General features: G+C 39.5%; 1 protein-coding gene across 6 annotated transcripts in view; it reads left to right on the forward strand.

Annotated features, from left to right (window-relative positions):
* ADD3 (adducin 3) overlaps positions 1-13,942 on the forward strand; it is a 173,293-nt gene that overhangs the window by 62,911 nt on the left and 96,440 nt on the right. For 5 of the 6 annotated variants that reach the window (XM_065408681.1, XM_065408680.1, XM_065408685.1 and 2 more), the window contains exon 2: positions 3,359-3,404. The gene's annotated coding sequence lies outside the window, so the exon portion shown is untranslated. Of the gene's footprint in view, positions 1-3,358; positions 3,405-11,635; positions 11,676-13,942 lie in introns of those variants that run through there. The other variant, XM_065408684.1, reaches the window with a different exon arrangement.

Here is a 13,942-nt window from a genome sequence, read left to right on the forward strand (position 1 = left end):
GTGGATGGTGTCTTTCACAAATCAGCTGACATTTAAATGTGCATCCAAGTTTAGGTGTTAAGTCCACTGGTGATCCAGTGAATGTGGAGAAAATATCATAATTCTGACAAAAGTCAGTGGCTTTCTTAAGAGAAAATGAAAATATTTAAAGATATTTGCTTAAACTTAGGTCTTATCTCACAATTTCTTCAGACCTTGAATCATTTTTATGGCTCTTTCCTGTACCCTCTCCAGTTTTTCAAAATCCTTTCCCAAATCTCCCTACTCTTACTCACTAGTTCCTTGTCTATGTATCCAAGGCTCATATTAGCCTTTTTTGCCACAGTATTGCACTGAGAGCTCATATTCAGTTGCTTGTCTGCTGTGATCCTTAAATTCTTTTCAGAGTCACTGTTCTCCAAGACAATCTCCCCATTCTGCAGGAAGGGCCTGCATTCTTAGTTTGATGTGTATTTTTTTATTTGACTATATTAAAACACATTTTGTTGGAATGGACCCCACTTACCAAGTGAACCTGATTTCTAGGTGACTGTCCTGGCTTCATAATTATTTACAACTATGTCAAACTTTGTGTCACGTGCAAATTTTACCACCAGTGATTTTTATATTTACTTCCAGATCATTGATTAAAATGTTGAATAGGACTGAGCCTAGTACCGATCTCTGTGGAATCCCAATAGAAACACCCACACTTGCTGATGCTGATGGTTCCCTATTGACTACTACTTTTTGAGATCTGTCAGTTAGCCAAGAATGAAATCAGGCTTATTTGACGAGACCTATTTTCTGTAAAACCATGTTGACTGGCATTAATTATATTCTTTATTAGTTGAATCACATATCAGTTTTCCTATTATTTTGTCCATGATTGATGCTAGGCTAACTGGCCTATAGTTACTTAGATCATGCTGCTTGCCCTTTTATGAAGATTGCCACATTAGGAATCTTCCAGTCTTCTAGAATTTCCTTAGTATTCTAAAACTTATTAAAATTTAACATCAATAGGCCAGAGATCTCCTCTTCAAACTCTTTTAGGACTCTTGGGTACAAGTTATCCAGGCCTGATTTTAAAAATGTTTTTAAAAGTTTATCACTAGTAGGTATTTTATATCCTCAGTTACTAATGGACTAGCGAGAGTACTTCATTATCCTGGCATGAGAGGAATACATCATTCTGCCTCATTCCAAATACAAAACAGATATTTATTGAACAAACATAGAAACCACAGTAAGCTGTATCAATAGAAACTGCATCTTATAGTGGCTTTGCCTGTCTGCTCTGGGGGTTTGCCCTGATGCAGCCACACCAATGGCTGGCCAACAATTGATGAAGTCCCCCCACTGTAAATGAGGTCTGAATTTAGAAGCAGGTGAGTAACTATACATTGAAGTAGCACTCTGTTATGTCTTTGGCAATGTGAAGGGATTAGAGAAGAGTGAATTTTACTCCCTCCTAGGATAGACGGTGACCTGATAGTTTTCATACAATTTCCTATAATATAGACTGCTCTTTTTAGCATTAAATTTCTCTCACTTGTCAGTCTTACAAGTAGAAAGAGAATAGATGAAGTTTTAAAATGACTATTGCTATGAGATATGCTGTCAGTCCCAATATATAAACATGTTACAAAAAAAAAAAACTTCACATTTATTTATTCAGTATCTTGCTGTGTCATTAAGTATGCAGGTGACTGAGAGCGACGAATTGGTTTTATCCAACTGAATAATTGGGGAAAACATATTTGATTACACACTGAATAATTGAATTTCATAATTATTTAATCACATGTCCTTTTTTAAAAATAAATATTATGTTCTTGGAATAACATGTTAATAGTAAGCTTTACCTGACTCTGTGTACATGGGTTTTTTATATATTTAAATTTTGCTTTCCTGGAAGACCAACTCTTAATACAACTAAAATTATTAGAGAACACTGGACTGACCAAGAAGTAGTAATGGTGGGGTTAGGACTGTCTAATACAGTTGAAAAACAGTGACGCAATAAATATGTGTAGCATACCATTGTAGAGATTTAAAAAAAAAATATTCTGAGAGTACTCGAGCCAATTTGTGAAACAGTAAGAAGGAAGAACTGGTGATGGCTGGAATAGGCTGTGTCAGCCTTATGAATAAAAATTCCATGGTTAATGGGAAATGTATATGCCTGGATTGCTTTGTACAAACAGAGCATACTGGTTTCATAATGGTAAACTCTTACATTCATATTATGAATCTATGACTTTATTGCTAAGTTTGAGTCCTATAGATGTGCTCTTGCTGTCTTGTGGGGTTTTTGGTTTGTTTTTCTTTTCCTTCCCCCTCCTCTCCACACCCACCCTCCGCCCCCCATCTCCACTGCAATCTGTTATATATGGCATGACTTCAGAATGTGAAGAATGGTTTTGATTTGTTGGGAAAATGGTAGAAGTACTCTTTGTTTTTTTTGCCCCCTATGTGTTGCATACAGAAGAAGAGATTTTTACTGTGGAAAATAGTTCATGCCAGAGAGAACAAAGATGATAGAGAAACAGGGATTTTTTGGGGGTACTTTTTTCATATATTTTATTTAGGCATTTCACTTTCACATGAAAAGGTTAATTGGAGGCAAAGGGGAACTTAATAGCATCCTGGCTGCCTTGAAGGGCTGTGTTGAAAAGAGGCAGAAGTTTCTTTATGAACTTTGACACTAGTACAGTACTTACGAAGTGGACAGATTTCAAAGAGAAATGTTCCTCTTTCTCTTGCTCCCCACCCAAATTATGGTCTGCTCACTCAGCTACATCTCAGAGGCAGCAGGGCTACTTCTTTTTTGTTGTGCTGAAAGAAGAGTATGGATCATACTTACTTAAAATGGTAGTGATACTTTTAAGTATCTAATATTTTTATTGAATTTTGGATTCAGAATTGTGAGAATTTGGCAAAATGGCAGGATTCATGTACTAACACATTCCTGACTGGATATGTATCAACTTCCCCCATTTTAAGGGTTCCCCTTTTCCATGACTGATGCAGTATAATTAGAGCCTTGCAAATCTGCGGATATCTGTATCTGCGGATGCGGATATCCACGGACCATGTTTACGGATTGCGGATTGGATGCGGATACGGATTTTGTATCCGTGCAGGGTTCTATGTATAATATATTGTTCATTCATTCTTCTAAATCTACATACATCTTCTCAAATTTCATAGTGTGTTTTATGTAAATATTTTGAAGAGTTCAAGAAACCTTTTGATAGACTTGCTGTTTTTAGATACATGTTTAGAAGTAAGTATGCTGAAAGGTAACACAACACAGTTCCAACAATACAGAAACCCTCTCAGGAGACGATGATCTTTTTGTTTCACTTTACAGGTTAACTACATTAATAGAGCAAGGAGAATTGTGAAAAACATCCCAGGTAATTAAATGTTTTAAATTCTATAGCAATGTATTCTTGGAGGCAGTTTAATATAATGATGGTCTTGACAGTATTGGCTAAAAATGATGGAGATTTATTTTAAACACCTGAAAAATTATTAAAATTGCTTTAAAGTGACAATGTGATACATTTTATGCCTCTGCCTATCGAACACACTCATATTCTCTTGTTATATAATAAAATACTATGGTAGGAAGCAATCTTGCATTGTCTGAGGATGGACTAGATGATCTAAACATACCATATAATACTCTTATGGCACCTTTTTATATTTGAGGCTCTCACTGTGCTATATAAACAATAATTAAACCTCACAACACCACACTTAATAAGAAAGTATTATCCTATTTTTATAAGTGGGTAATATAAGTCATAGAGCTTAAGTGCCAGAGAACACTTAGTAAGTGTTTTGACCATGATGTGTCACTTTGCTAAATTGAAATAATTACTATAGTCAGCTTTACAATGTGTTAAATTCTGCAATCCATTGTATTCATCTTATGTTATTTTCCAAGAGAGTCTTTAGGCAGCGGAACCTGAGCAGTTGCCTGTGTTTTAGATACAAGGGGCTGTTGTCATTCATACCTTCATCCCCTCATAGCCTGATTTGCTGCCTCCTGGAAAGTTGCCCTGTGGGTACATCTAGGGAGGTGGTATGTCATGGGTTTTCATCTTCAGGCCAGTAGGCAGCAAATACTCTAGCAGTGTAGTGGATAGTGACTCTTCCTTTCCCTAAAACCTTGTTTCCACTGAAGGTGCTTCTAATTTTAGATGCCCTAGATCAGTGGTCACCAACCAGTCAATCGTGATTGACTGGTTGATCCTAGAGGATCTCCCAGTCGATCGCGATCTCCGGCGGCACAGTGTGGCTGCTGCTAAGGCAGACTCCCTGCCTACCCCAACCCCATGCCGCTCCCAGAAGCAGCCAGCGCGGCCCCAGTGGGGGGTGTGTGTGTGTGTGTCTCCCTCCGCACACTGTTCCTGCCTTCAAGCACTGCCCCCACAGCTCCCATTGGCTGGGAGAGCTACGGGGACGGTGCTTGTAGAGAGGGGCAGCACGCGGAGCCACGTACCTCCTGCTAACCACCCACCAGGGGCTGCTGGGACGCGTTGGCCCCTTCCAGGAGCGGTGCGGGGCTGGGGTAGGCAGGAAGCCTGCCTTAGCCTCACTGCGCCCACTGCCGACCAGGAGCCGCTGGAGATAAGTGCTGCCCGGTGCGAGGCCACACTCCAACCCCCATCCCTGAGCCCCCTCCTGGAGCCAGCACCCTGTACCTATCCTGAACCCCCAGCCCTGAATCCCCTTCCAGACCCAGCACCCCGTATCCCCTCCTGTACCCCAACCCCAGCCCTGAATCCCCTTCCAGGCCCTGAATCCCCTTCCAGACCCAGCAACCTGTACCCCCTCCACCCCAACCCACCTCCCCAGCCCGTAGCCCCCTCTTGCACCCAAACTCCCTCCTAGAGCTTGCACCCCGAGCCACCTCCCACACTGGAACCCCTCGACCCCAGCCTAGAGCCCGCACCCCCTCCCGAACCCCAACCCCCTGCCCCAGCCTGGTGAAAGTGAGTGAGGGAGAGCGAGTGACTGAGAGATTTGGGGGGGGGAGGGTGAGTGGGGCAGGGCTTTGGGGAAGGGGCAGGGTAGATCCTGGGTTGCCCTTAGATTCAAAAAGTGATCTTGGGTGTAAAAAGGTTGGATATCACTGTCCTAGTTGAAATAAGCCAAAACACTTCATTATCTGTCTTATGTCCTGATGCCTAATGTGCTGGTAAACCAATTACTTTAGAATATATCTTGCTGTAGGGCCTATCTACAGCCGTACTCTTGGCCCACTACTCTTGCTTTGTTACTCAGTCACTTGTGCCTTGAACAGCCCGCTTTTGGTTGCCACATGTCTTCGTTCTCAAAATTCCCCCTACTTTCCCAAACTCTCTGCTTTTAGTTACCATTCTTTTGCTAACCTCAGCTCCAGTGCTCTTGGGCCTGATTTTGTTCACCTTCCTTAAACCAAAAGAAACTCATGTGACACAACATTTTTAATTTGCTGTGATTTGTCCTCCCCATCCCCAACTCTTTCCTGCCATCACTTGCTATGTTATGTTTAATTGAGAATGTAAGCTCCTCTGGGCAGCTTATCATATGCTTCTGTGCATAGAATGCAAATCTGTATGCAATGACTTACCTGTCCTTCCTAAGCTTTGTCTCCTATGGGAGTACCATGCCAGTTCATGGAGAGATTGTAAAACTCATAATTTTAATTATTAAAAAATGTTCTTGGATGATGGATGACTATTGGTACTTTTTAATGAAATCAAATAGTGATGAAAGCTCTTTAAAAAACCAAAAACTCCTTCAGTAAGAATACCTGAAATTGTGACTTAGTAATGATAAGAGAGGCATGATTGTTGAGCTTCATGCTGTATGTAATAGTTTTGGATAAGTATCTAGATCTCAGCTATACAGATTGTTGATGCAGATCATACAACAGCAGCATCATGTATGTATGTAAAAGAACCTTATTTACATATAAATAATTTTGTCTAGCATGAGTAATTGGTTTCCATGAGATTTATTTTGGTGATCAGCCTTCAACTCCAGTACAACTGGTATTTCTGAAGTGAGTTGGGTATTTGGATTAGTTATGTTTTAGGATGTATGTTTCTTTCCTGCTAAAGTGACATCAAACCAAAGTTTTTTTTCATATGTTTGGGGTGGGGGTGGTAGGGAACTCCCAATCCCCACTATTTCTCTTCATTATTTAGTAATCTTGAGCTTAGAGTCTCCTTAATTAACAAGCTTCTATACCATTGCTAAAACAGGATTTGACATCTGCCTAATTTCCCCATTTTCCTGCTTTCCACCTCTTAGATCTCAGTTCTTGCTACAGTGTGGAGAGTAGCAGTATTAATACTTTGTTCCTGCCTTTTGATTCTCCCCCCCCCCCCCCCCCCATCAAAAGGTGTTTCTCTCTGGAACAGTTTCTCCAACGTACAGGAAATCCACAAGAAAAGGCAGACAATCTTATGGGGCTTATATGTATGGACTATGCCCAGACTCCTGATCTCTTGGTGGGTGTCTTCACCGAGGCTAGAGGTTACGCAAAGATTTCCTTGTAAGTCACTTGTGTAGACTTAAGAAGTCAGAGGAGAAAATCTTCCCCAGAGGTGGGGAAAGCGTCAAACCCACTATCAATAATATGCTTTTCCACTTCTGGAAGCAATAGAAGTATATTGACTCTGTTTTGAAGTAATTCCTGCTGTCTTTTCCACTTTTCTTGATAAATTCAAACCTTCTGAGATGCCTGAGGTTGTCTGAAATGCAAGTCCTTTTCCTTAGAATTTAAGGACCTCTGATTCCCAGCACTAACTCCCTTCAATTCACTCTGGAAATTACCTCTTGCACAGCCTCCCGGTAAGATAAGAAGCTGGGAGGAGATCATATAAAGGAATTATTACATCACTGAAAAGAAAGATGCAAGTGAACCTCAACCCCTTCATCTGAATTTTTCCATTGCTGGTGGAGAGGTTTCTGTGTCCTTGCCTAATGTGGAGGAAAGGTATTGCTCCAGAGGCTTTTTGCCCCAGGAGACTGTCCCTAACGGTGCAAAACCCTGTCATATTATTTTCCTGACACTTCTGCCTCCCATGCTAGTCCCTCAAAAAGACTTCTAAAGAGATTTCCCATATTGCAGAGGAAGACCAGACATGGCCTTTCCTACTTGCCCTGCAATTGAAGCATTGATAAGTAACATGTGTCTGGCTCCAAACTACAAGCTTTTCCCTTTTCCAGCCATTTAAAAAAACACTGTCCAGCTGAAAAGTTTGAAAAGGAGAAAATGTAGGGTTAGTCTCTCTCCTGTGTGATTAATCGTTTTTTGCATAATATAGCTCAATATTAGTAATTCTTTTCTGTCTGCTGTAGATATAGTATCCGTAATCAAGTGAAGGAGTTCACTGTGGCTTTCTCCCTGGTTCATGGACATGGTTAGAAAATTTAAGTCAGTTTCTCTTTTCTGTAGTGTAGAGACTGTTTGTTTCTTTTGGGAAATTTCACAAAGCTACGTTGTGGAATGCCTGTGAGAGACTACATACTTTACATTGCTTAGAATTGCTGATAACCATTTATTCTTTATATTTTCAGTTTATTATATCTTTGGGGCTGTAAATGGAAAGCGGATAAGAATATCTTCTAACAGTTTAAGGGGAAAAACTAATAGTAACCTTCTGGGAGGAAAGGTGACCATTACAATATGAGCAAAGATAGGCTATAATATTTGATATTCAAGCAAGTTTGAAAAGAGCGCTTAAAACTTACAGGCACCCAACTTATTAATGTAGGGAAACTGTGTTCCATACAATGGTAAATGAAATGAGAACTGTTCTGCAGGTATTGTAATGGAACAGGGTAGAGATTAATCTACTTTCTAAAACAAATTAGATGGGCAAACCTCAGTATTCCCAAAGAGAATACTATCTGCAACTCCACAACTAGTAGGTTCATACAAGGTGTTTAAACTTGACATTAGAGGAGAAAGGGTAGGGAATACCTTATTGTTTGGGATAGCCAGAGGTAGACACATGGCAGGTCACTTGATACTAGAGGGAAACCTTTGACATGCTGCAGTGATAGAGGATAGACAAGGTCTCTGATAGCCTGAGGGTGAAAAGTGAACATGGTATTTTCTTTATTTATTCTGATATGATAGGTTAGGGAGCCCAAGAATTCTATGCATATTTGTGCCATCTCATTTTGTTGTTTAACCTTTTTTCTAATATTTATTTTCTTTAATGCTATGGGCTCATAGACTTTTCAGGGTATTCATTCAGTGCCTCACAAGAAGTAAATGATGTTTCAGCATCTGAGGAAACTTAATAAAAGCGAGTCTGGAATCTAAACCCACTGAGGGTCTCTGAAGGCATGGACCAGATGGTCCTGTTACCATAAAATGTAAGAGCAGAGTTCACTTGGGAGGCAAAACTGGCAATGCACACCCCCCAAAAAAGGCAAGGGGATTTCTCCAGTTCATTCAATAAGCCCAGTCCAGAATATCTCCTCTAATTTCAAATGTGGTGGGAGAGCAGATTGAGTCAACCTTTTGTTCTGTTCTGTTTGGAACAGGCAGTGGGCAAATTGCATAGCAGAGTGATAACCTGGAAGATCATTTGGGCCTGTGTTGTCCAGATTTATTACATGACTTCAGAAGAAATTGTCAAGAATTGGGACTAAACAGAGTATTATCCATAGTTTCTCAACCCAATTCAATAGAATTCAATGTCTGACTATTCACATCCCACAAACTGCAATATCTTTCCTACACGCTTTCTTTCCTGATTCTCCTTTCTATGGACTGTAGAAAAAAAATTCAACAGCCTTAAACTACCTTTGAAGCAGTGTCAGTGGGCCCTTTGTCCAAAAGTCTCAGGAGTCTACTCTAGTTTATTATCCCAGTTATGTCAAAGTGATTACTTTTATTAGATTATAAACTTTTAGAGTGGTGAGTCTCATAATGTACCTTGTATATAATCAAGCACACCTTGGAGCTTAATAAATGCTCCCAATTATAGATTTAAAATTGCTACATGAATCTCTTGTGAAGGAAAAGATGAAAATGGAGTTGGCAAGAACAATTGCCTAAGTATTTTCACAGTTCACCAATGCCAGAAAGTTCCTCTAGGCTGAATACTTTCTATATGTGCTAATAGATTGGTGTACTCATGAGTTTCTGAGGTTTTTTTGGTTGTACCCTGCCGTTAGTATTTTTCTCCACCTTGAAGATCATAACAGAAAAGTAGTTGTGGTGGTATCGGCATTGAGACAATGGACATGCCTTCCTTCCAAAGATGGCTGTCATAGCTTCAGTGGAGCTCCTCCTTTTGGACACATACCAGGCCGCTCTGTTTGGATCCCAACACACTGGACCCTGTGCTTTACATCTGTGCAGAGTCCAGGCACTGCCTCTGGTTTGGGGTTTTTAATGCACAGTCTCAGGGTGCAGATTTTCTTTCAAACACCCTCTTATGAGAGCTGAGACTCCATGGTTCAACTACCTAGGCCCTGTAACTAGTGTCGACTTCCCTAGAATCCCCAGTCATTTCAGCATACTCTATCCCAAAGCTCTAACCGTATGGGCACTTCAATTTCCAATTGACCTCTTGAGGGACATGTGATTGTTGAAGCAAACAGGCGCAGACTTAAAAAAAAAAATTCTGATACAAATTGCTCTTTAATGTAGATAGCGCAAGAGAGTTTCCAGATCTAGGTAATGTTGCAGAAATCTCCCATGTTGTCCACACTGGTTATTTTGGGAGTCTTTTCCACCAGTAAAACTGGCAGTGTGGGAGACTGTGTGACTTAGTCTGATAATGAATTGGCCCTTTAAAAGAGAGGAGGAATTTTTTTAAATATGTTGATGTAATAAAAGACTCATCTTAGGAACTTAGGTGGTGAACAGGAAGATGGATTCAGAGAAAGACAAAACCCTTTTTGTACTGCTACCTTTTGGTCAAGAGGATAGAGTATAAATCTTCCGTTCTGGGTCGTTACTCTGAAATGCCATTACAGATAGTTACATCCTGTGTTCATACAATTTCTTCTTTGTAGTTTGAAAAGATGGAATTGTTACAAAGCTGTAAGGACAAACTGTTTTTGTGGTGAGATCTTCTATGGAAAAGGAGAGACCAGTATTTTCACTTATTATATTAGTTTCCTGTTCAGCTGAAGAAATTATTCTGTAACGTAGCCCATATTTGCTAGAACGATCACAGCCGTTTCCTGTGGTGTGCATGGAAATGATTTTATATCTCTCGTCCATCCACCCAGTTTTCTGTGCTGATTGTGCTAATGTGTTGAACTGTACTATTTACTATAACAAACTATGTCAAAGGATTGGAGCTCTGCCCAGATGTAAATGTAAATAGTAGTTAAATATTGGGTTGCAGACACAACTGAAATATAATTTGGGGTGTATATTGTGCAAGAATGACATTCACATACACCGTAGAAACAAAAAAACAAAAGCAGTATAGGCATTGTTAAGAATGCATTTAATCATTTCTCCATTATGTGCAATAAATAAGAAATGCCCCCTTTTTTAAAATACAACACTGACTAATGTGTAAACTGATTTTACTCTATTAGGAATGTGAAAAATTGGAAAATGTATATTTTGCATCCTCAATACCCCAATTTTATGTAGAAAGGAGGAAGCCTTTAATTAGACAACACATCAGAAAAGCTTCAGAGGAGACACTTTAATGTTTTTATTACTAATTGAAGGAACCACTTTAGAGGCAGGATGGGTCACTTTTTAAAGAACCCACCAGTTTGATTCCCACCCTGATTCCAAATTCCTACTACAAGAGAGAGTGGGACTCTTCTAGCAATTGTCCTTCCTTCAAGGAATGTCAGACTGAAAGGTTCAGGGAACAACAGGTCCAGGTTTGAGAACTCAATAGGGTATTCCATTTTTAATATGGCCAGTGTCCACTTGTTCTGCATTATAGCCAAAGCGTCTGTTCAAAAACAAGATGTATCCCCTCTGAGAAAACAGGAAGGGGGGAGGAGGAGGAGATTGCTAAGATGAAATGGTCCAAATGTATTGTCCTGGAATCTTCTATGAGCTGCTTCATGTTGGGACTTACTGAACCAGAAGAGTGATAGAAGAATGGGGTGCCTTCCTTTAAATTCTTGGAAATCAGGGAGTGCTTCTGCAAAGGCAGGCTACCTTTTAGGCAAAGAACTATCAGATTTATACATCCCCATTCATTTCCGGTATGTTCTCTTTGTGATTGTAGGGATTATAATATAGAAGATGAATTTGTGTCTGTCGGTGCTTTTTCACTAAACTGTAAGGGTGTTCTTACTTTTCTCCCTTACCTTTTGGAGGCACGTCTCATGGTTTTAAATTAATCAAACATTGATATTACTCTTCTTTCTAGCATCTGGAGAGTGTTGAAGAGTGTTTTTTCCCCTCCTCTTTCCAAAACCCTATCGTGGAAACAGTTTTCTGGCAGCAGATAAACTTCCATATCACGTTCACTGTCAGATTCCTGGTCTATGAGATAAAGCAGTTTCATGCTAGGCAAAAGGAGGAGGATGACATTAATGTAAAGCTTCTCATTGACTTGGGGGTCAGAAAAACTAGGCTGTTATTTCAAGATGGAATTATGCAGACGTGAGCTGTGCTTGTTATAGTGGGGAAAAGTTCTGGATTTTCATCAAATAGAAAATTGTTGATGCTTTCTCAGGTAAATACTAGTGGCTTGTTCAAGGTTAGTAACACAGATGTGTGTTCTCTTATTCATGTAATTATGAAACCATGAAGAGAAACTCTTAATAAGCAAATATAAAGGATAACTTAGTTGCAGCAATTCCTTGTTTACATACTGAACATTGTTTCCAACCATTTCTAAATAACAGTGCAATGTATGTAGAAAATGCTGATTCAGAGCTCTAGGCTGGAACTCGTTAACTTGGTAACATGGCTGATTGCTTAATTTTGGCCTTTGGAGAAAATATTTACATTTTAAATGTGTATCCTGTTTAACTAACATTATGATAATTATCTAAATTGGGTGAAAAATGGACCCACGTGTATTACCACCACACTATATTTTGATTTAAAAATTGCTTAGTGGTTTTACTGTCTGGGAAGCAATTATTTTATGTTTGATTACAGTACTTACAGAACAAATCTGTATCAGTAGAAAAGAAACTGCAGCTTAATATGCAATAGCACAGTGCTATGATATTGGACTGGGGATTGTTTTTTCAACCTATAACCCAGTCTCGCTTATTCAGTCTTATAATTGACAGAATGTGGTGAATGAAAAATAATTGTTTAAAAAATGACTTTTTTCCAAGGTATTGTCATAAGTTTTAAAGCTTTCCATTAAATAGGCTATTAGTCTGTATTCTTAGGCTTTTTCCCTCCATACCTATTGGCATGTCGCTACTAGCGATGACCTCCTTAGCAAATGTTGATATTTAGAAAGGCAGTTTTACAAACATACAGCTTTTTGTGTTTCCTTTTGTCAAAACAGGTTTATCAGTAACAGTTATGCAATTTTCATAAAATGAGGATTTGTGTTTTTACTACTGGCCAATAGCTGTGTGTGGAGAAAAGTTTGTGTTTAACTTTACTAAAAGTGGAATTAGCTTAAATATTTGTTTTAGTTAAATATCTTGGCCTGTGAGCCTAAAATGATGTCATTTTTATAAGCATTGTTCAGTAGATTAAGTCACTTACAGCTGGATGCCTCTCAGTTCTTGGTTTTCTGCAGCATTGGTTTACAGACTCTTTCTCTAGCTTTGTTTCAGTATTCCAGTGGTGTATTTATTCACTTTTTGCAGTAGAATAATATATCAATCGTGTGGGGTGATATGGAGGCTCTGGTGTTGTTGCAACGTATGATCTTAAGGCTGACGTAACTTTTTTTTTTTAATTTTTTAAAGGAAAAAAGACACTAACCTATTACGTATTTCAGAAACACTTGAGTATGATCATGTATGCCTTGTCTACATTCCAGAATAGCCTCATTTCCACAATTAGTGGCCAGCAATCGTTGTTGCTGCATCAGTGCTGACACTCAATATAGAAAAGAATGTGCAGGGGTTGTGCTGATCAGCTCAGTTGCACTGTATTTGAAGTAAACTCTGATTGGCTCAATTGGTGTAAATCTCATCTTGCCCTTGTTTATACTTCAGCGTTAACACTGGTGCAGCTACACAAATTGCTGGCTATTTAGTGCTTAATCAAGTCTATTCCCAATCCCAAGTTCTCCTACGAGTGATTGTGCATGTATACACTCCACTTCAGGTGTATGAGTGCCAAGTACAATTGACTAGGAGACTTCTGCCAGCAGTATTACCAGGTGGCACGTGTGCCTCTGCTCTCTTAGTGCATTGAGCCAGTGTCATAAAATGGGCATCTCCACCACCTCCATCTCTTCCTTCTCACCACCTGTGGTGAGAGTCAGAGCTTCCCATAGCTATTTGCTTCAGTTAGCCAATGTTTTCTGAAAAACTTTATATCTAGTTTAGATAGTTGTTTAGTGTTTTAGTTAATTAGTTTAGTGTTCTGTGTAGATATCTAGGGATTTACTATTTAAAAAAAAAAAAAAGTTTCAAGCAGTGTGCTATGTTCAGGGTGGTTACCATTGTCATGGACAGGCAAAACAGCCCTTAAACTACCTAGGGACACGTGAGGGACAAATATACAATTTGTACATCCTTTCCTACTAGAACAAAAAAGCAGAGGGCCTGCCATCTAAAAGTTCACCTAATAAAGGAAACCTTGTATCCCACATCAGAACTGGATCCTGAACGTGAGGTGACAGAAGGTGACTGATTCCAAACCAACAAAAATACCCCTCCAGCTGCCTACAACTCGAAGTACAAGCCGGAAGAAAAGCATTGCTCTTCCTCCTCACAGTTGACCTCCTTAAAACACCCTAAAGCTTTCCAATGCTGATAAACATTCAAAATCTCTGTTTTCACCAAGCCAGCCTTCCAG

Source organism: Emys orbicularis, chromosome 7 (assembly GCF_028017835.1).
Source record: "Emys orbicularis isolate rEmyOrb1 chromosome 7, rEmyOrb1.hap1, whole genome shotgun sequence".
Taxonomy (NCBI): Eukaryota; Metazoa; Chordata; order Testudines; family Emydidae; genus Emys; species Emys orbicularis.